The 21,829-nt window shown below is 43.4% G+C and overlaps 1 protein-coding gene across 4 annotated transcripts in view; it reads left to right on the top strand.

Annotated features, from left to right (window-relative positions):
* CHN2 (chimerin 2) overlaps positions 1-21,829 on the top strand; it is a 333,762-nt gene that overhangs the window by 97,361 nt on the left and 214,572 nt on the right. The window lies entirely within an intron of this gene.

Genomic DNA, 21,829 nt, shown 5'->3' with positions numbered 1-21,829 from the left:
AAAAAAAAAAAAAAAAAAAATTTCCTGGAGTCCAGGTACAGGTATTGAATTCTCTGACCTCCCGAGCCAGGAGGTCACAAGAGCTCCCAGTGAGCAGTCACAAACACTCGGCAGCATCTTTCCCCAGTGGTGCCTCTTACCCGCCGATCTGTAGTTTGGTCCTCCTGAGATAAACATTTCTTCCCACAACTCTGTTCTCTCTCATCTTGTTTGTTTCCACTCAGATTCGCATGGGGAAAGATAAAGACTCTTTAGAGGATAACAGTGGATCTTGGGGTGCCTAAAAATTGAGGCAGAGTTCATTTTTATTTCAGAGGAAGAGCCAATCCTAAGTGTTTTTCCGTAAGTAGGGTAAGTGGCTCTGGTATGAAGAGCAGGGCAAGCTGAGATGTGTGCAGTTAGAGGCAAGGTTTGTACGTGGGGATGGGATGATGAGAGAGATGGAGGATAAGATGAGCGTGGTTGCCACGGCATAAGTGCAGGTGTCTGCAGCATCAGCCTTTTTTGCCGGTCCTTTTGCACTTTCTGTATCAGCTATGCTGTATGTGAAAGCAGGGCAAGGTGAGAAATAGACCAGCCTGCTAACGTGGAGGACATGGTCCTTGGTGGCACTGGCAACAGCCTCTGGTCCATGCGGGCCCTTGGAGTGAATGCATGCCGATATCCCCCGCCAAGTGAAGATTCTCTGATTTCATGATTCATTGAGGAATCATAAAAACTGTTGTGAATGGGCTTGGTGGAGGTAGTCCATGAATAGAAAATTAATCATGATGGTCCTGTCTTGGTTCATTTTTTTATATACCTTTCCCCTTTATAAAAATGAAAGTTGCCACAGGTCTCATAGGACAACTGTGATACCCAAAGACCAAGAGCTTCTATCAGATAATTGAAAATGAAGTATTTTAATTATTGTGGTAAAATTTTACAATGTGATGTTCACCTATTGTTTACACTACCCAGTATTTCAGTCACCATCTCTGATAACTGTTGCAGTTTCTCTGGGGAGGGAGGTGTACTCACCTCACCTACTTTCTGTCCAGATGTTTCTGGTGGAGTTGACTCCACATTCTGCTCCGTGGGGCTCTGTGACCCGGGTTTGTCTGGCCAATCAAAACATTGACACTCTCCTGTGTTTGGGTTAAGTCAATGAGATGCAGGGAGACTTTTCTTGGGATTTCTGCAAAGAAACCCTTGGTATTTATTATTTTTTTTTTTTGCAGTAGGCGGGCCTCTCACTGTTGTGGCCTCTCCCGTTGCGGAGCACAGGCTCCGGACGCGCAGGCTCAGCGGCCATGGCTCACGGGCCTAGTCGCTTCGCAGCATGTGGGATCTTCCCAGACCAGGGCACGAACCTGTGTCCCCTGCATCGGCAGGCAGACTCTCAACCACTGCGCCACCAGGGAAGCCCGAAACCCTTGGTATTTTTCACTGGACTTGGAATTGTCATGATTTGAGGCTTAAGCTGTTTTGGCTGTCTGCTTCCAGGAAGGGAGAAACTCAAAGAGAAGGAACCACAGAGGAGGTGGAGTTGAAAGATAGAGCAAAACTGGATCATGGTCATGTGGGAAGGCACCAATTAAAATCTAGGCTCTGAAACCAGATTGTTTGGGTTTGAATTGCTCTTCCATTTACTGTCAGGGTCACTCAGGACAAGTTAGCTTCCGTGCCTCAGTTTCCTTATCTGTAAAATGGGAATCATTATAATAGCTACTCACAGAGTTATTGTGAGGATTAGGTGAGTTGTGTGAAATGCTGAGAACAGTACCCTGCATTTGGTATGGACCATACAAGTGTTTGTCACGATATGAGCTCTGTGTCCAGCCAAGCCTGAAATCAGACGCTCCTCTCAATTTTTCAGTTCTAAGAACAGTATAGTCTCTTTTTGTAATTAGCTAATTTGGATTTTGGTTTTGGTCACTTAACCCAAAGAGTCATAACTAGTAGATTCAATGAAATCAAATTCTTACTCAAGTTTAAGTTTTGTCTTCCTTAATGAGACTAAAATAAAAATAAGGCAGAGTCAGATATTCCTTTCCTGATTGTTATCCATTGGTGAGTATGATCTCGGAACAGCCTAATTCCTTCTCCTTCCCATCTTTTTGGTAGCATTTGTTTGAAATTACTTTTCAGAAATTCTTTTAAAAATACTGCAGGTCATGATTATCTAAGAAAACTCCAAACATTGTCATCAGATTTTCACAGCAAGTATATGCTTTACCTTCTTTATCCCCAATTCATGAAATATTGTAAAATGTTCATATAATAGAACATGCTAAATGCAGAAGAGGGTAGTTGGCTGGGGCTTTGGGTGGGAGGGAGTAGGGAACAAATCAGAAAACCTGGGAATCTACCTTGGCCTCAGCAAATACCTGGCTCTGTGGTCTTGGACAAGTTATTCTCCTCGGTTTCCTGGTCTGTAAAACAGGCAAGGTGATATCTAAGTTTCCCTCCTTATTGATTTTGAAATGTATGGAAACTTTCTTAAGCACTTAAATAATAGATTTAATTTTCTGTGTAGGTGAAATGATGAAAAAGAAGTGAGAAAAATGATAAATCTTAATGAGACCAATCTGTATTTTGTGATTACCTTAGAATTGGTAGTATATATTTTAAGATTTATCCATCTGGATTTGAGGGGTTTTGTTTTGTCTTGTTTTGGGTTTTTTTTCCCCTAATTTCTTCTCTCTAAAAATCCATGTGCCATCTCCCTAGGTCCTCATGGTCCTTGGTAATCAGCAAGGATCTTGGCCATTTAGGCTGAGAATTGCAGCAGAGGCCCTGGGCCTCTAGTCAGCTTTAATTAGCAGACAGCAGGCAGAGAGGAACAATAAGGTAACCAGAGTAGCAAACAAATAGTAAACTAGAGACAATGGAGACAAAGACATGGAGACACAGCAAATGACTAGAATTTGCTCAGGGAGCTGGGAAGAGGGAAGCCAGAACTCTGTTATCCTTCCTTTCTCTTAGACTGTAAAGCCAGGCCTGACATGTCATAGGCACTCGGTGGATGTTTGTGGAGCCGGGAGGCGAGGGATGAATAGATGCGAGCATTTGGCTGTGTGTGGACACACTGGCTCCTGCCAACTCAACTAGCCCAGGGACAGCGAAGGGAGGAAACAACAAAAGAAGACTCAGGATACCGATGTACCAATGCAAAACGCATTTTCCACCGCAGAAGGGAAAATATCATAGGAGGCATTGGATGAGGAACAGTGAGACACTTGAGAAAGCTCTTAAGTTGCCGACGAGCATTTGTTTTTGAAACGTGGCGCTTACTTGCAAGTAAGTATTCATTTCGTGCCCCGCTATTTGGCTTTTAGGTTGGAATTAATTTAAAAAGCTGTAGCATCTTTGAGTCCAATTTCCTCTTTTCACATAGCATCTGTCCCTGACAGCTTGTGTGAGGCTCGGCCACTTGTTGAGGGCCAGGCTAGAGGAGGAAATGGCAGGGGAGAGGCGAGGTGGACAGACGCCTCTTGGTGGAGATGGCACTCTCGGATGCTGCGCGGCCCTGTCACGTGCATCCGAGGCTTCTTGGTTTAAGCAAGGCAACAGATGTCTCCGAGAGGGGGATGCTGGCAGCCTCACAAAGGCCAGCATGACTGAGGGTAGGCATGAGTGAGCTAACAGGGGAGCAGGGCACACATGCTTGGGCCCTCTGCTCAGAACTAGAAGATAGGCCAAAATTGGATAAGAGAAAATTCTAGAACTCAACAGAGGGTGGATGGCAGAGAGAAAATATAATACTAATTTGGAATAAACACTATCCCAAGGGGAAGAGCTCACTATTTCCAGAGGCAAATATGCCCTTGTGCTTTCTATATTCAAATAGATGGCACAGAAGATAAAAGTCAGCACTGAACTTGGCTTTCCTTAGATGTGGTCCTGTGCCGCCCCTTGATGCATTTACCTGGAGGTTTGGTTTGGAATGTGACTGAGAAAGAGAACCGAAGCTTTCTCCCCTTAGATCTGTCATTCTCATTTCTCGGGACAAGCGTATCAGTAAATCCAAACAAACCTGTATCTCATTTTGGAACAAGTAATTGAGTTTGTCTTAAGCAGGCTCTTACAGATGGAGCCTACACTTAATCCACTTTCTGTTTGATGTTTTCAGTGTTGCTTTTAAAGCAGTTTGTTTGAAGTTCAAGGTATTAGGATTTAGTTCTTTGGAGACCTCGTTCTTAATTTAAAGGAGTCTTTGGAAATTGCTTGGGCCGTGTATTGAATCTTGTTGCTGAAATTAGCCGGAATTTCCCTAATTGTGCTGTGCTGTTTTATAGCAGAAGGCCCATTTGACCAAATATGTGCTGGGTTCTTATTCCCTTTCTGGGGCTTTGCTTGTCTCCCCTGTGTGCCTCCTACCCTCTATCCCCCATAGATGTCCTGGCTACATTTTGTTGCTTTGGTGCAAAGGCAACTGATACTATGACACATCCCCCTTGAAGCTTATGGTTAAAGCCTGTTCTCTGTGGTTCTGTGGGTATTTGAATCTCCGTTGCTCTCCTCATTTCCTTGCACTTGGTGCCTGAAGAATACAGTCGGCCTGATTGCTGAGCAGATTGTCACAGATCCATGGAAGGCCATCTGTGGGCCACATTAGGGCTTAAGCACGGACATAACCACATGTCTAAAAAGCAAGCAAGGTCAGGAGCCACAGGGGTGCCTTTGGCCAGGCAGTATTCTTGTGAGACTGGAGTCCACCATGGATAAATGCTTAGCCACTTTTACTGACAGTTTTCCAATTACACAAGTAATAAAAGGATACTTACAGAAAAACTAGAACAAAGCACAGATGAGCAAAAAAGACAACCTCCCTGAAAATCCTTCATTTAGAAATAATCACATAACTCTTGATGTTTATCCTTCATATTTCCTTCCATGTGCATATATCCATGTAAATATGTATTTTCTTTTAACAAAAATGTGGTCAGACCATTCATAATAATTTTATTTCAGAATCCACCGTGAACGTATTTCCACATCTTTAAGTACTTGAAATCATTTTTAGTCACTCTGGGAGTTCAGCTGCATGAATGGTACTTATTTTTTTTTATCCCGTCACCAATTGTTAGATATTTAGACTGTCTCTAGTTTTTCTTTCTAATAAACCATGCGGTGGTGAACATCCTTGCAACTAAATGTTTGTGCAACTTTAACTTTTCCTTTAGTATTAAATTCTAGACATTTGTTTGTCAAAAACCACCACGATTCTTCTTAAATTCCATATATATGTGTTAGCATACAGTATTTGTCTTTCTCTTTCTGACTTACTTCACTCTGTATGACAGACTCTAGGTCCATGCACCTCATTACAAATAGCTCAATTTCGTTTCTTTTTATGGCCGAGTAATATTCCATTGTATATATGTGCCACATCTTCTTTATCCATTCATCCAGTGATGGACACTCAGGTTGTTTCCATCTCCGGGCTATTGTAAATACAGCTGCAATGAACATTTTGCTACATGACTCTTTTTGAATATACGGGATTTAAGAAAAAAAAATGTCATGAAGAACCTAGGGGTAAGACAGGAATAAAGACACAGACCTACTAGAGAATGGACTTGAGGATATGGGGAGGGGGAAGGGTAAGCTGTGACAAAGCGAGAGAGTGGCATGGACATATATACACTACCAAACGTAAGGTAGATAGCTAGTGGGAAGCAGCCACATAGCACAGGGAGATTAGCTCGTGCTTTGTGACCACCTGGAGGGGTGGTATAGGGAGGGTGGGAAGGAGGGAGACGCAGGAGGGAAGAGATGTGGGAACATGCATGTATGTATGGCTGATTCGCTTTGTTGTAGAGCAGAGGCTAACACACCATTGTAAAGCAATTATACTCCAATAAGATGTAAAAAAAAAAAAAAAAAGATCATTTTATGATCTCAGATTAACATCTTTATTCTTAAATGGAGCATAAATAACATTTATTGGCTAAGATTATTTGCAATAAACAAGAGTGTTTACTGTTAAAAAAAAAAAAAACACCATGATTCTTATAGGAATCTATTTTATATGCCCTCTAGGATGGTGCAGAACATCTGGGTGACAACATTTAGCAGTTAATGCTTCTCAAACAAAACTTGAGTCAGGGAAAGAAGTGAAAGGGGTTTCTGCCCTTTACTCTCTGGAAGTTTTATGTGTGTTATTTCCTGTTATAAATTTGAAAGGAAAGACTGGGTTCCTCATATATTTTGGTTGTTCCAAGTCCTAAATATTAGAGGAAATAGGTTTAAAATAGGCCTCATGAAGACCAGAGGTGGACATTTTTATAACAACACTTTCACCTTGTGATGCAATTTGTACATCGCAACTTTATCTGTAAGATTATCTGTAACTGTAGTTGTAAGTGGCAGAGGAGGAAGGGAAAGGGCAGTCGTCTTGGTTCTTTTCCGTGTTGCATAGAGATGCATGTTTCTGATATGCTGTGGACAGTTACTGTAAAATGCAGACTAATAGTGTTTCACTGGTGAATAGAAAATACTTAGTGAGGACGGAGTGCTTTGAGCAACTTCTCAATCCATTTATCAAAAGAGCTTATAATGGAACTCTCGTTTCAAGGGAGGTCAAACACTAATAAATATTAAGAAAAGAAAGTTAAAAGGACATCAGGTTAATATTTTACTATCCATTCTTTGATCTTGGAAAGGCTGAAATATTTTTCCACACTAATTCTGTGATTTATTGATTCATCCTTGACAATCGGCTTATTGGAACAGACACAGATACCTTGCTTTTAACTTCAGCTCCAATTTCTATAATGCTTTACAAGGCCAGTGGATTTTTATGTGTTCACCAGCATCACTTATTGATATTGCCACAGATCTGGAATAGTCTTTGCTGGTTAAAAGCTGGATTGGTGTCAGTAAAAGCAGCTGAAGTGTTACTGATTTTTGGTTTAAATGCTATAATAACCTGTCTTGGTTTTGTTGTATTGGTTTGGGAGAAAAACAATAAAATACCCTGTACTTCATTGACTCTGCCATACTTACCTGTATTCAGATGCATTCAGAATCTGATCGTTTTCCCACTTCCATTGTTACCACTCTGGTCTATTTTTAAAAACCCCACAAACATCTCATCTCCATCTTGGATGATTTCAGTAACCACCCAACTGGCTGCTCTGTTTCCACCTTTGCCTCACTTTATTCTGATCCCAGAAGCCAGAGGGAGCTCCTAAAATGTAAGTCAGATCATGTTGCAGCCCCTCCTCCCTCCGAGTCAGCACCTCTGCCCCTACATGACTCACCCTAGTCTTCCTCTCCGACCACAGGCCCCCTGAGCTGTCGCATTGAGAAGATAACAGAGCTGTCTGGAGAGGATCTGCATGAGCCCCCAGCACTCATCTGCATGCAGACCTTGGTGCCAGATCCTTTGCCTTCTCTTCTTTGCCAGACCGTGACTTGTTCCTGTTGCTGCCCAAGCTAACCTTGTTCCCTTGTCCACTAGATCCTCTCCTCTCCCACTCGTTCCCCCTGCTCGTTCTGACAAGTCCTCTTCTCCAGCATCACCAGTGCTTCTCTCTACTGCATCCATTCCTAACAGCCTACTAACAGCCTGTTATTTCTCTCATTTAAAAAACAGGACAACACAAAAACCATCAATCAATCAGACAAAAACCACCTTTCTTTTTTCTTTCTCTTTCTTTCTTTCTTTCTTTCTTTCTTTCTTTCTTTCTTTCTTTCTTTCTTTCTCTCTGTCTCTCTTTCTTTCTCTCTTTCTCTCTTTCTCTCTCTCTCCCCCTTTCTTTCTTTCCTTCCTTCCTTCCTCCCTCCCTCCCTCTCTCCCTCCCTCTCTCCCTCTCTCCCTCTCTCTCTTTCTCTCTTTCTCTCTCTCTTTCTCTCCCCACCCCCAGCTTTATTGACATATAATTGACAAATAACATTGGGTAACTTGTAGGCATACCACGCAACGGTTGGATATGTGTATACATCATGAAATGCTGACCACAAAAAGACTAGCTGACACATCTCTAACCTCACATAGTTACCTTTTTTGGTGTGTAGTGAGAACGTTTAAGACCTACTGTCTTAGCAAATTTCAAGTGTGCAGTACAGTATTATAACTGTAGTCACCATGCTATACACGTTTCTATGAGTTTGACTTTTTTGGATTCCACATAGAAATGAGATCATGCAGTATTTTTGTTTCTCTGTCTTGTTTCACTTAGCATAACTCCTTAAGGTTTCATTCATGTTGTCAAGAGTGGCAGGATTTCCTTTTTTATGGCTGAATGATATTGTATCATATATATATCACATTTTAAAATTCATTCATCCCCTGAGGGACACTTCAGTTGTTTCTGTGTCTTGACTGTTGTGTATAATGCTGCAGTGAACATGACAGTGCAGACATCTCTTCAAGGCAGTGATTTCATTTCCTTCAGACGTATACCCAGAAGTGGGATTGCTGGATCCTGTCTTGGTTTAATTTTTAATTTTTTGAGGAACCTCCATACTGTTCTCCACAGTGGCTGCACTAGTTTGCATTCCCACCAACAGTGCATGGTGGGTCCTTTTTCTCCACACCCTCACCAACGCCTGTTCTTTTTGTCTTTCTCATAATAGCCTCTCTGACAGGTGTGAGGTGATATTTCACTGTGGTTTTGCTTTGCGTTTCCCTGGTGATGAGTGATGTGCCGCACCTTTTCATTTGCCTGTTAGCCGTTTGCATGTCTTCTTTGGAAAAATATCTTCTCAGGTCCTTTGCTGATATTTCCATCAGATTATTTGCCTTTTTGCTATTGAGTTGTACGTGTTCCTTATTTAAAAAAAAAAAATAACCACCTTTCTTGACATCGTTTCCCCCTCCAACGATCACTGCATTTCTCTACTCTGTTTTCAGTAACTGCTTTGTCGTGCACTCTTTTCCTCCCTCTCTCCCTTGAATTCCCTGCGGTCAGGCTAGTCGGGGTCGCCAGCAGCCTCCGCAGCATTAACTTCAAGGGTCCATTCTCTGTCCTCACCTTACCTGACCTCTCGGCCGCATTTGCTAACACTGATCACTCACTTTCCTCCACCGTGAGACATGTTTCTTCTTCTGTCACCCACAATCCACACTCCACTAATTGTCTTCCTGCTCCAGACTGCTGATGGCTCTTACTTCTGTGTCCTTGCACCTTACTACTCTCGCCTCCGCTCACTCAGCTCCAGGCGCACTGGCCTCCTTGGGACTCCCCACCCATGTCAGGTGCGTTTCAGGGCCTTTGCACTTGCTGTTCCTTCTGCCACAGATGCTCTGCTCTGTGACACCTGCATGGGTCTCCACCGTTCTCTTCCTTCAAGCATGGGCTCAAATGCCCCCAGCGTTCCCTGTGTCCTTTGCCTGCCCGTTTTCTCCACAGCACATCTCATCATCTGGCTTACTATTTTATGTATTTGTTTCCTTTATTGTCAGTCTCCACCCACTAGACTAAGCTCCTTGGGGGGCTGGTTATCTGTTGTGTTCTCTGCCACATCTCCAATGCCTGGGACAGTGCCTGATAGGTGCCCAATAAATATTTATTGAATGAATGGAGAAATGAATGAGTCATGAATGTTCTTGGTCTGTTAGTAATGTACTTGGAGAAGTACTTCAGGAGCGCCTTCTGAGTCTCATACCTTATAGGAATTTCAGATTCCTAGTTTTCTTAGAGTTATTATGGCTTGGGAAAAACAAGGGTGTTTTGAGAGGCGGGATGCCTTTCCCATTTTGCCAGCCTTTCTGTATACACAGAAACACTTCCTCAGAACTCTAAATTCCAGGTATAATTTTTAGAGTCTGTCTTGTAAGCACGAGAAGGTGTCATTTGGGGGCCAAACTGAATGACGGGAGCAGAATCCGAGAGAAGCAGCTGAGAGCTTGCCTTAATGCGGCTCATGTTGCTTCAGAGGCGTTGTAACTGCAGGTTGAGAGACTTCTGTAAAGGTAGCCAATGCCGCCTGCCTGTCTTCGGTGCCTCCTGCCTGGCTAGGGCCCTCTCATTTACTTCCTCTTCTCCATGCACATCAGCGCATAGCACATGCCTTGTACTATCCCCTGTCTCTGCCTTTTCTCAAGTATTTGTTTCTTCAAAAATCCCTTCTCCTCTATTTCTGCATACTGAAGTTCCCCTTCTTATTAAGGCCCAGCACAAATACAGGCTTGCCTGTGAAGCTTTTCCAGATCCTTGCCTGTCAGCACGGACTCCCCCTGTGGACTGTGCTCCTTAGAATAGCAAGCTGCAGGTGCCTCAGTTTTGCTGTGAACACACACAGACACACAAAGACATACAGACACAGACATACATGCACACATGTAGGTACGACAGACACCCGCCTCCTGCCAAATATAAGCACATGGAGGGCAGGGATCGTATTCTACTTTTCTGGAGTTTTCAACACACAGAAAACGCCCTGGACAGTGAAGCCACTCAGTATAATTAGAAATGTGATAAAATTGGCACAAATCCTTTTTCAGTAGATAAAGGCCATTCTTATAAATTCCCCTCCTACTGGTCATTTTCCTTTCCCTCCTGTTTTGTGTCTATTCAGACATTCTGAAGAGAAGCCCCTCGTGCACCACACTGAGGCCTCCTACTTAGGCCAGGGCGCAGCTGTGCTACTGTGTGCCTGCCCAGGGGCCCTCGGATGTGTCTGCAGACAGAGGCTGTTCTTGTTTGGCAAAGAATGAAACAGGTTAAGCAACTTACATAAGAATGTCCTGCAAGGCAGAGCTGGATTTCAACCTCTGCTTCTCTGAAATGCTAGTCCGGGGGTCTCAGCATGATATTGCACTGATACCAGGCCAGTTCTTCATCAGAAATGACACAAGTGCAAATCTCAGGAGTCAAGAAAGAAAGGTAAAACCATTCATGGTTATTGAGGGCTGTTGCTTTTCTTACCAGTGTTCTCACTTGGTGGCATAGATGAATCCCAGTGATTCTTGGCTGTTGAGGCTACTTACCTCCCTCTTTTCGTGATACTTTGTTAGTAAGACCAGGAGAAATGAGCACCTGAGAAACAGACTCACGCAGATCTGGCCTCAGTGGCACTACTGCCTTTGCCAGCAGAAAGGGTTAGGCAGATTAGCAAAGGGCCGCAGGCTCTTGTGGGAGCCTCACTGATGTCTCAGACGTTGCGTATTGGGTCCCAGAGGAGGGAGAGTCAGCGTGATCTTGGCTGGGCTGTCTGTGGGCACCACGTGCTAGAAATCATCCATGTTGAAAGAAACACGCGGGAAGCCTGAAGTTAGGATCACTCCAAAAAAGGGAAGTGTCTGTTCCTGTTTCATCACCCTAAAAAAATATATAGTTGTACCATATTTTTTAAGCATAAGCTAAAATGCTGTATTTGTAAGGATTCCGATGATGTTGGGTAAATAACTTGTGTTTTGCCAAGTGCTGTGGAGTAACACAACAGTCAGTGCTGCGCACTCCAGCTGGCATGAAAGGTACTTCCAAGAGAACATTTGCCTAACAGACTCTGCTAGCTCTGGCCTGCAGGTATTTGCATGCTACGGGGCTGGGTTCCTTTCCATTGTATACTTATTTAAAAGGTTTCTTTCTAATGACTCACGTGCACTGAGGGACAAGAGGTAAACTGGTCCAAATCTGCTTAGCAGTCCAAAGAGGCGCAACGGAGGCCAGATATTTAATGAACGTTTTCTGAATTGCCTTGCAGGGGTGCAGAGTGACTTATAACGGGTAAACACTCCTTGGGATACTTTGTCACTAGCCTGATTTTGTGCCCCAAGTTACCAGTATGACAGGCTCCCCACCGGAGGCGAGATTTGCACTTGGGAGCGAGGCAAATCCAGGAAATGCCCCGTTAATGGCTCCGCTGGATTAGAGAAGGGGAAACTGTCCGAAAGAACATTACTCATAGTGATCCATGGTGATGTCGGTTCTCAGGAGAGAGCGTACTTACTCTTTCATTTCAGCTGAAGTCTTGTTTGTCATGGGTGTTTGTGGTGATCCACGTAAATCAGGACATTCTTGAGTTCATAGGTAGTGATGTCTGGAGACTGTATCAGAGGGCCCACAGTCAGGCTGAGCTTCATTTTTCTGAATGCTTTATGTTTTGCTAAGCATTTTCAGAAATTCCTGTTCACCTGATACAGGTTTTGCCTTTTGCTAGCTCTTTGCTTCATTTTGCGCATATGTCAAGTAAGGATGGAGATATCACCTCTTTGAGAAGTCTTGAGATAAGAGATAATAGACCTGCAAACCACAACATGTATTTAATGTTCTATTTAATTTAATATTGCATATAACTCAAAACACTGACTTTTTATAGAGTAATACAGTTATGAAGCAGGGTTACTGATACTGCTTGGTATCCTGTGCTAATTCCTGTATTTTCATGGAGCTTTGCTAGGGAGGAAGCCCAGAGGACTGAGCTATAAACACAAATAATTGATACATGAGGCGGAAAGTGGCAAACATTTTAAGAGACAAATTAATAACTCTCCATGAGAGCACAGATGAGAGCCTGAGTGTCCAAGAAGAAGAAACAGGAAAGACAGAAAAAATAGCATGGAATGACGACTTGGAGGCGGGAACCCAGAGGGGGCCCAGTGGGAGTAGATTTCGTTAGAACTCAGGGCACGTGAGGGACAAGAGCAGAAGTTAGACTAGGGGATCTAACTTCTAGACCCCCTAGTCTAACTTCTAGAAAAAAGATGGGGGTCAGATTATGGAAGGTCTTACATGTTAGGCTGGGGAGTGTGGACTTTGGAGCAGAGGTGATAGTAAGCAGTGATGAGAGAGACTGGAGGCAGTACACCAAACAAAAGTTGATGATGTCTCGAACTAGGGCATGTCAGAGAGAATAGAGAGGAGGGTGAGGCAAGAAATACCCTAACTGGAGAAAAGACAGGAACTGGCCATGAATGAAGTGTGAGAAAGGTGAGCTGGTGAGAGGAGGTAGGGGGAGCGGTCAGGTGGTTCATTAGGTCATGAGGTGTCTCCCTGGGCCTTTGGCGCTGGCTTCTGAATGGACAGAAACTATTGCCCCTTTACATTCATTCTCAATTTTGTATGATGCTATTTTCTACTTTTAAGTGTGCTTAAAATAGCCAAAGATACAGCATAGTACTTTGAGCCAACAAAACAATATGACAAGTCAAACTGGTAGGGTTTAAAAAAAAAAGAAAGTGGTCATTCATTTATCAGACTTGAAGACTTTCTCCTTTTCAAAAATGCCAAAACAAGAAACTCTGAAGTAGATAAATTAGCAGGTGATTATTTGAATAACAAAAGGAATCTTTTCCAAAAGCTTTCCTTCGTGGATTCTTTAAATAGTAAGCACCTTGTCTTCACTCATTTAAAATGTGATTTATTTGTAGGCATTTGATAAAACACAGGAACAAGCTTATCACATAAAGCATGATATCCCCTAGAGCTACATTTTAACATGTGCAATATTTTTAAAAATACTTATTTATATATGTATGAAGTAGCCATCACATAAATACTCTAAGAAACTTACTTAGTACATTTTCACTTTCTGTTAGTCAATTTTGGAAAATTAAAGCTGTAAATTTTTTATTAAACATAAAAATGACGAGTAAAATTTGCTAATTATTTTGATTACTGTCGTTTGTATAGTCTCATAATAAATACAGTCTAGTTTTTATAATGTCAGCTCTGAAAAACCCTAACAATGGCTTCCTTTTTGAATCCTTAAAAGTGGTAAATTTAATTATTTTAGGATTTTCTAGAAGTTCCTAGTTTTCTTCTATAGAATGCTTTTTAAAATTACTCTCGGGCTTCGTTGGTGGCGCAGTGGTTATGAATCAGCCTGCCAACGCAGGGGACCCAGGCTCGAGCCCTGGTCCGGGAAGATCCCACATGCTGCGGAGCAACTAAAGCCCGTGTGCCACAACTACTGAGCCTGTGCTCTAGAGCCTACGAACCACAACTACTGAAGCCTGCACGCCTAGAGCCCATGCTCCACAACAAGAGAAGCCACCGCAATGGGAAGCCCGCAGACCACAGCAAAGAGAAAGCCCGTGTGCAGCAACGAAGACCCAATGCAGCCAAAAATAAATGAATAAAGTAAATACATTTAAAATTACTCTCTGCTACCCAAAAGACTTGAAAGGAAGGATTTGAACAGATATTTATTTGTACACCGATATTCATAGCAGCATTATTCACAATATCCAAAAGTAGAAGCAACCCAACATCAATGAATGAATGGATAAACAAAATGGAACATTATGCACCGTTAAAAAGGACGAAATTCCAACACCTGCTACAACATGGATGAACCTTGAAGACATTATGCTAAGTGAAATAACCCAAACACAAAAAGACAAATACTGCATGATTCCACTTATATAAGTACCTAGAGTAGTCAAATTCATAGAGACTGAAAGTAGGAGGGTGTTTGCCAGGGGCTAGTGGGAGGGGGAAAGGGGAGTTAGAGTTCAATGGGCACAGAGTTTCAGTTTGGGAGGATGAGAAAGCTCTGGAGATGGATGGTTGCATGACAATGTGAATGTACTTAGGATCTCTGAACTATGCACTTAAAAATGGTTAAGATGGTGAATTTGTTATGTACATTTTATCCCCCTAAAAAACCACAAGAACTCTCTGCTAAACTGTAGTTCTGTAGAAGCTCTCGTAGAAAAGGACAGTGGCAGTGGCCAATCTGGAACCGGATGAGTGTCCTTACACTTGCAGTCTTCCAGCCTGTGACCATCGGCCCTTCCTCGGGGGTCCTCTGGCTTTGCCCCTGTTCCCCAAGAGGAAGTACACCTCACACACTTCCGGTGCCACAGGTGGTTACAACAGTGTTTCACCTCCCAGCCCTCAAAGTGGCTTGCTCCAATGGGTTGCCAGATGGTTTCAACAAAAAAACCAGAGATATATTTTTAAGTTTGGAGTTTTATCAATTTGTGTCCTAGACAGAAAACTCAACTATGGGGCCTTATTTGAAAAGGAAGGGGGAGAAAAATCTACAGCCAGGATGATAATAATCACCTCTTTCTATACAGTACATTTAACCTCAAAGAGTGTTTTCATTCTAATGCAATTCTTTGAGATTAAGTAGGGCAAGTAGTATCATTCGTATACTCTAGTGAGATGAGATGAGGACTGCAGGTTTAAGTGACTTGCCCAAGGTTATCTCGCTAAGCCAGGGCCTAAAGGAGGGTCAGTCCCAGTGTTCTGAGTCCAGATCTGCAGCCCTTTTCAGCGCACCTCATTCTCCCTTCAGAGAAAGGATGAGGGGAGTCCTAGGCAGGCTCTGGGTCACCCGGAGTGCAGGACACCACGGAAAGACCAGGAGCATCTGAAAGCCTCTCTCAGGAGCAAGCATTCTACTTTGTGCTGTGTTTAGATCCCAGGTGAACCCATAAATGGATCTCCTTTTGAGAGCAGGGCTCCCCATCAACTTCAGAACTGTCGAGGCCTCCGGTCAGATGAAAATTCTGGGTATCCCGGGAGCCCTTGGCTTCCTCCTGTCTGGACCGGATTCCTTGGGCTCTGGCTACCCCCGATGTCACTGGGCTACTGTGGAGAGGCAGTGTGCTTAGGGGTTGTATTAGGTCCCTAGGGCTGCCGTAACAGACGACAGCAGGGCAGCTTAGAACAACAAAATGTATTCTCTCACAGTTCTGGAGGCTAGAGGTCCGCAGGTGTCAGCAGGGCTCCGCTCCCTTTAAAGGCCCTGGGGAAGAACGCCTCCTTGCCTCTCTCCTAGTTTCTAGCAATCCCAGCAATCTATGGCATTCCTTGCCTTGTAGCTGCATCACCCCAATCTCTGCCTCCTTATTCCCATGGCCTTCTTCCCTGAGTCTTTCTGTGTCTCTTCTTCTAAGGACACCCGTCCTTGGATTTAGGGCCCATTCTAATCCAGTATGTCCTCATCTTAATGAATTACATCTGCAAAGACCCTATTTCCACACAAGGTCACATTCTGATGTTCCAAATGGACATGAATTTGGGGGAAGACACTATTCACCCCACCACACTGGTCGGATACAGGCTCTGGAGCCAGCGGGCCTAGCGGCCTGTCCCTCCCATCTTTAGTCTGTCTCGCTTCCGGGGGCCTCACTCTGTATCTCACACCAGGGGCAACAGGCTGACTTCTTGCTGTCATGTGTTGGTGCTGGCCTCCGTTTCCTGGTTCCCAGGCAACGTTTCCCTGGAGTCATCGCTGTGTGCGCCTAGCAAGACAGCTTAAGGTCTGCCTCTCTCTGAGTTTCTTTCATGACACACTTGATTCATAGAGATCATTCTTTCCATGGAGGGACTTGACAGTCTGTGTAAGGCTTGCCTCCACTTATGTGCTCCCTTTGGGGCACCCAGAAATCATTCCCTCATTCTTGTGATGTGTTGGGGCATTAGGGCGGATCTGGGGCCACCTCGATCACTCCACGTGGCATCTCCCCTTCCTCCCTCAATCTACCAGGACAGGTGGGGCAGTGCCCCCTGCCCTCATATGCTCCAGCTCTACCTGAGAGTTCCTTTATCCACTCCTCTCAGGGCTGTGCCTGAAGGTGGGTGGGGATTGGGGCTGCTTCTCAGGACCCCCCAACCCCAGCCTCTAATACCTTTCTTTTTCTTTTGGCTGCGTTGAGTCTTGGTTGCTGTGTGCAGACTTACTCTAGTTGCGGCAAGAGGGGGGCTACTGTTCGTTGAGGTGCGTGGGCTGCTCATTACGGTGGCTTCTCTTGTTGCAGAGCACAGGCTCTAGGCACGCCGGCTTCAGTAGTTGTGGCACGCGGACTCAGTAGTTGTGGCGCAGGGGCTTAGTTGCTCCATGGCATGTGGGATTTTCCCGGACCAGGGTTCGAACCCTTGTCCCCTGTATTGGCAGGCGGATTCTTAACCACTGCACCACCAGGGAAGTCCTCTAATACCTTTCTACCACCGTCCACTGGTCTGCTACTTTCCCCCATCTATGGGACTTTATCAGAGCCTTTGCTTACCGAATAGCCATCCTTCCAAATCTTCAACCCATGCCAGGATCCAAGATTTTGAAACAGAAAATAATTGATTTCTTTGTTTTCTGCCACTGTGCTGTGTCACCCCTTCTCTCTAAAGTAATGAAAGCAGTGGTCGTAGCTGGTTGAATGAGCAAGGGTCACTGGGTACTGCAGCAAAATACAAAACAAACACACAAAGAGCCACTGGGTTAGTGCTTAAAAATATCCTCCTAACTCTAATGTTTCAACTCCGCGGTTTAGTAGAAGTTCAGGGAGAGCAGAGGACATAAATTAGTGAACCAAACCCAATTTGCAGATGACTAAAACCTGATCCTTTGCTATCCCTGAGAGATTTATAGGATGTGAAGTGTATCTGAGAGTTAAGAAACCAAAAGTGACTGAGGGAGCAAGTGAAAAAACATATTCAGAGAGGCTTAGCCAAGCTATAATTGTAGAGCAAGGTGATACCTCATAATAAAATAGCATTAAAAATTGTAAAATGTGATCAGCTGAACAATAACTGTCTTGCTTAATCTGCTTTGGAAATCTAGACTTGCATATTTAGGATAAAATGGAATATTATATAATATTATGTGAACATGGACCTATTTTAATTTCAATGTTGGCTGAGTACCCAATACAGTAAATGTGCCATTTCAAAATTTGGGAAGGACGTGCACACAAACTGGTTTTGTGACTCTGACCCCTCACCCACTGAGGGTGTGACAGGATGGAGAGCTAGAATTTTGGAGCAAACTGTGTGCTATGCTCTAAATCTCATCCTCTCCAAAAAAAGTATGAAGTGTGCTTGCCTCTTTCATCAAGCACAGAAAGAACAGCTTCCACCAGACCTCTCGGAGGGTTTAATATGTGTCTGCATTTTGGGGGACACAGTGAACAGGGGTCTGATTCACCCCTAGAAAATCTAAAGGGCAGGTTGCTCTCAGATTGGGGGTCATTGAGTATCTGGAATTTGTCAGGGAAGAGGAGCAACTATTTCCCATGAAGCAGATGTAAGCTGGGCCCCAGGGACAGCTGTCCAGGAGAGCCACTTGGAGGGTAAACTGACACCCAATGGAGGTGAGCCTCTAGATTTCCAGTAGCTGAGGAAGGAGCCCTACAGATTTGCCTGTGTTAAGGATACCTCAGATGCGAGATCCCCAGTGATTGTGGGGAAACCCATGAAAACACTCCAGGAGAAGAAGCAGATATTTTATTTTATTTTTGCATGTGTGATTTCTCTTCTTTCTTTTTTTAAAAAATTGAAGTATAGTAGTATATAGTTGAGTTGAGTATATGTAGACTTACAACATTATGTTAGTTTCAGGTATGGAGTATACGCTCAGTAGTTGCTGTGGGCCCCTAAGCCATCTTTCAGCAGTACTAATCCAGTAAGGCCTTTCCTTTTCCTTCTCTTCTCTCCACCCTGACCTGGAGGAATCAGAAACTGCAGTTAGCAAGAAGAATAAAAGGGCAAGGAGGGAAGAGAGATCTTCTCCCTCAGGCAGCTAGCTGGAAGCAGGCTGAGACAGGAAAGTGAGGGAAGTTGTAACTTTGAATTATTACACTGGACTGACTGGACACGTTAATTACTCCACGTTGTGTTTTGTGAGTTGAGTTGCAGACAAACTTCTTATTATCCAAAAGTAATCTGAAAGACATGGGATTTGCCCTAAATTTCTTTCAGGACGGGGAAGAGTTAACTTTACCAGAATAAATTTAAAGTTTGGACAATGGTAGACAAAAATAAAGTTGCTTATAGCCCATGAATTTTGCTTATTCAAAATAGTTGTTACACATATTAAGGTTTCAAAGAGATATAAAATATCTATAACCAACAAATGCTTTTGAGCTCTTAGTATGTCAGGCGATCCTGTTAGGTGCTAGGGCTAGAAATTACATAGAAGCACATCTCTTTATCTGCTGTTCATATTCTACATGCTGAAAGTCATAAAATAACTATTCAGCACCCAGCATTTCGCTAGGGATAGTTTCTTCTTTGACAAAGATGAATTTTGTTTTTTAGTTTTGACCCTTACCCTGATTGATTACAAAGCTTGTGAATTGTAAGAAAAACTTGCATTTGTTAAAGCTTAGAGACATGATAAAATGGAAAACTGAGTCAATAGCTGGATAATTTTTAGAGACGAAGTAATCAAAGCAATTGTAGAGTTAGCGCAAAGTCTGATAAAGTTTACTTGTGTAGAAGGCCACGTGGGCTGCCCGGAAAGTTACTCTGCGTGCCCACATTTTATTCTTCTGAATAAGAAAGCACGTCCACACACTGTGGGTCTCGCTCGCTTTCTCTCCCTCTCCTTCCTTCTTCCCCATCTCCTCCTCTTCTAATTCCCTTCCTCTCTCTCTCTTTCAATCTCTCTCTTTTTCTCCCCTTCTCTCTTTTTTTTCTCTCCCTCTTCCTCAACTCCCTTGCCCCCCCCCAAAAGCTTTTTAGACACATACTTATTTGAATCTTATTTACATGTTAGATTTCTGTGTTCCGTGTCTAGAATGCTCACATCTAGGAGGGAAAAATGGCAGAATCGGTGTCAAGCAAATAGCTCAGAATGTTCCCAGTATTGTGATTTGCTTTCAATCCCGTTGCAAGTTAGACCCCCTTTAGGATTTTGTCTGGAAGCTGGTATGTGAAAGCTCATTGATTGAGTAGCACACAGTGTGAACCAAGAAAGTCCCTAAACTAGCTGTGTCTTAAGAAGCAGATCTGAAAGCATCTTATTGCTTTGTCAGTTTTCTGGTAGGGTGTTTCAAGCTTAAAAACCGTAATCAATGTAAACATTTCCTGAGAAGTTAATTATTAGTATCTCCTGAAAATGGAAGTACTGGCCTCATGTAAAAGAAAGGAGAATGTGCTAAGTAGCTTGTTTAATAAACAATGAGGAGGAGCCACAAAGCAAAAAGTATAGAAGGAGGGATAGTGATGGGAACACAGAGTCCCTCTGCGATGTATCACTAACGAGAGTGCTGATTGCCAGGGTATCGACTTGGGGACATAATAGGAAAAGGAGATCCTGGGAGCTATAAGAATAAAATGGTCTAGCCGATGCTGCATGAAGTGCTGTATCTTTGACCTGTGACAAATTCACCCTCCAACAGCAAACAGAGGTCCAGGGAATCTTGTGTCCAAGGTGATTGTTCATGTGTTTTGTTTAGTATTTAACTATTGGGCAGACCACTTAATCCAGGATAATCAGTTAGGTTAGAACTGCTGCAAACTCCCTACTGTGCCAGGAGCTTTGTTAGCATCCTTGAGGGATGACATGGGAATGTAATCGGGCAGCTCAAGGGGAATTGTTTTGGGTGGTTTGCATTCTGCAGACTTCCCAGGTTTCTGTCCTCTAACACAATAATGAGCATTTCCCTCCAGAGGTGTGAAGTGTGTATAATAACTGGTCCTCTTCATTTTAGATGTGATTCATCATGTCCAAGCCTCTTTAGTATTAAGAATATAATTTTATTGTGTTGACATTTTCCAGGGAGCGGCCCCAAACCCCCACTGGGGGGACAACAGGAGGGGGATATACCCAGATCCATCCTATCAGTTCATTGTCTCCCCTTCAGCTAAATCCTTTGACCAGACCGAGGAAGTTGATATTTGAAAAGCCCAGTTTCCTATAATTCTAATGGCCCCCAACCCAAGGATCACTTCAAATGTTTTTTGGAGTTCTGCAACCTCTTTTACCCATTTTGAAAGTCTAATTTAAAAATCTAAATGGAAATCATTATCTATACATAATTATATAATACATTCCATTTGCTTTGGAAATCACATTTTTTGAAACATCCAGTTTGAGGGAAAATAATAAAAGGGGTCTGTGAGTTACAAGGTTGGTAACTATGGTTTAGTCAACCTCAATTTACAACTAATGTCATTCCTAGTGTGAGGGGCAGAATAACAGCCCCCCAAAGATGTCTTCGTCCTAATCCCTAGAACGTGTGACTCTGTTGATATGTGGCAAGGGGGAAGTACGACTGCAGATGGAATTAAGGCTGCTGATCAACTGATTTTGAGATGGGGAGATTATCCTGAATTATCTGGTGGGTCCAGTGTAATCACAGGAGTCCTTTTAAGTGAAAGAGGGAAGCTGGAGGGGCAGAGTCAGAGAGAGATTTGAGGTTGCTATGCTGTTTATTTTTGAAGACAGAGGAAGGGGCCATGAACCAAGGAATGCAGACAGTTTCTAGAAGCTCGAAAAGGCAAGAAAACAAATTCTTCTCTAGAGCCTCCAGAAGGGGCCGAGCCCTGCTAAAACCTGGATTTTAGCCCAGTGAGACCTATTTTGAACTTCTGACCTCCAGACCTGGAAAGTAATAAATTTGTGTTGTTTTAAGCCATTAAGTTTGTGGTAATTTGTTACAGCAGCAATAGGAAACTAATGCACTGAGTGTAGTATGTTTCTGGATTTTGGTCATTTAACCAAAATCGGTTAACAGTATCTTCTGGGTACCATGACATACAAATAACTGTACGAGGGTTGTTGTAAAAGTATAGAGGAAGTAGGATAAATGCAAACTCCTTACCAGTGTCTCAGTGTCTGCATCATCTGCCCCTTCCTGGCACTCCAGCCTTCCTTTATGTTACTTCTCCACAATCCTGACTCCAGCTCTTCCAGCTTTCTGCCAGTTCTTCACACTTCCTGCCCTGGTGCTTGGTTCATGCTGCTTCCTCTGCCTTGAATGCCCTCGTTCCAGATCTCCCAGCTTTCTTCGCATGCTTCAGGCCTTAGCGTAACCTTTCCTCCTCTGTTTTCAGAGCAGTGTATCGTGTACAACTCCAAACCTTAGTGGCTTAAAACAATGACATTTGTTTGTTCCTCAGGTCACAGCCCAATGTGTTTGATGCGTGTGGGAATCAGGGATAAGAATGGGGACGCCCCTGTGTTCTACATGGCCACCGAGCCTTTCCCTCATGTGACC

This window comes from Aethalodelphis obliquidens, unplaced genomic scaffold (assembly GCF_003676395.1).
Source record: "Aethalodelphis obliquidens isolate GAN/ISIS:26980383/991018 unplaced genomic scaffold, ASM367639v1 scaffold5, whole genome shotgun sequence".
Classification (NCBI taxonomy): domain Eukaryota; kingdom Metazoa; phylum Chordata; class Mammalia; order Artiodactyla; family Delphinidae; genus Aethalodelphis; species Aethalodelphis obliquidens.
The sequence above is the reverse complement of the archived record's forward strand: the minus strand, read 5'-3'. Positions and strand labels throughout refer to the sequence as shown.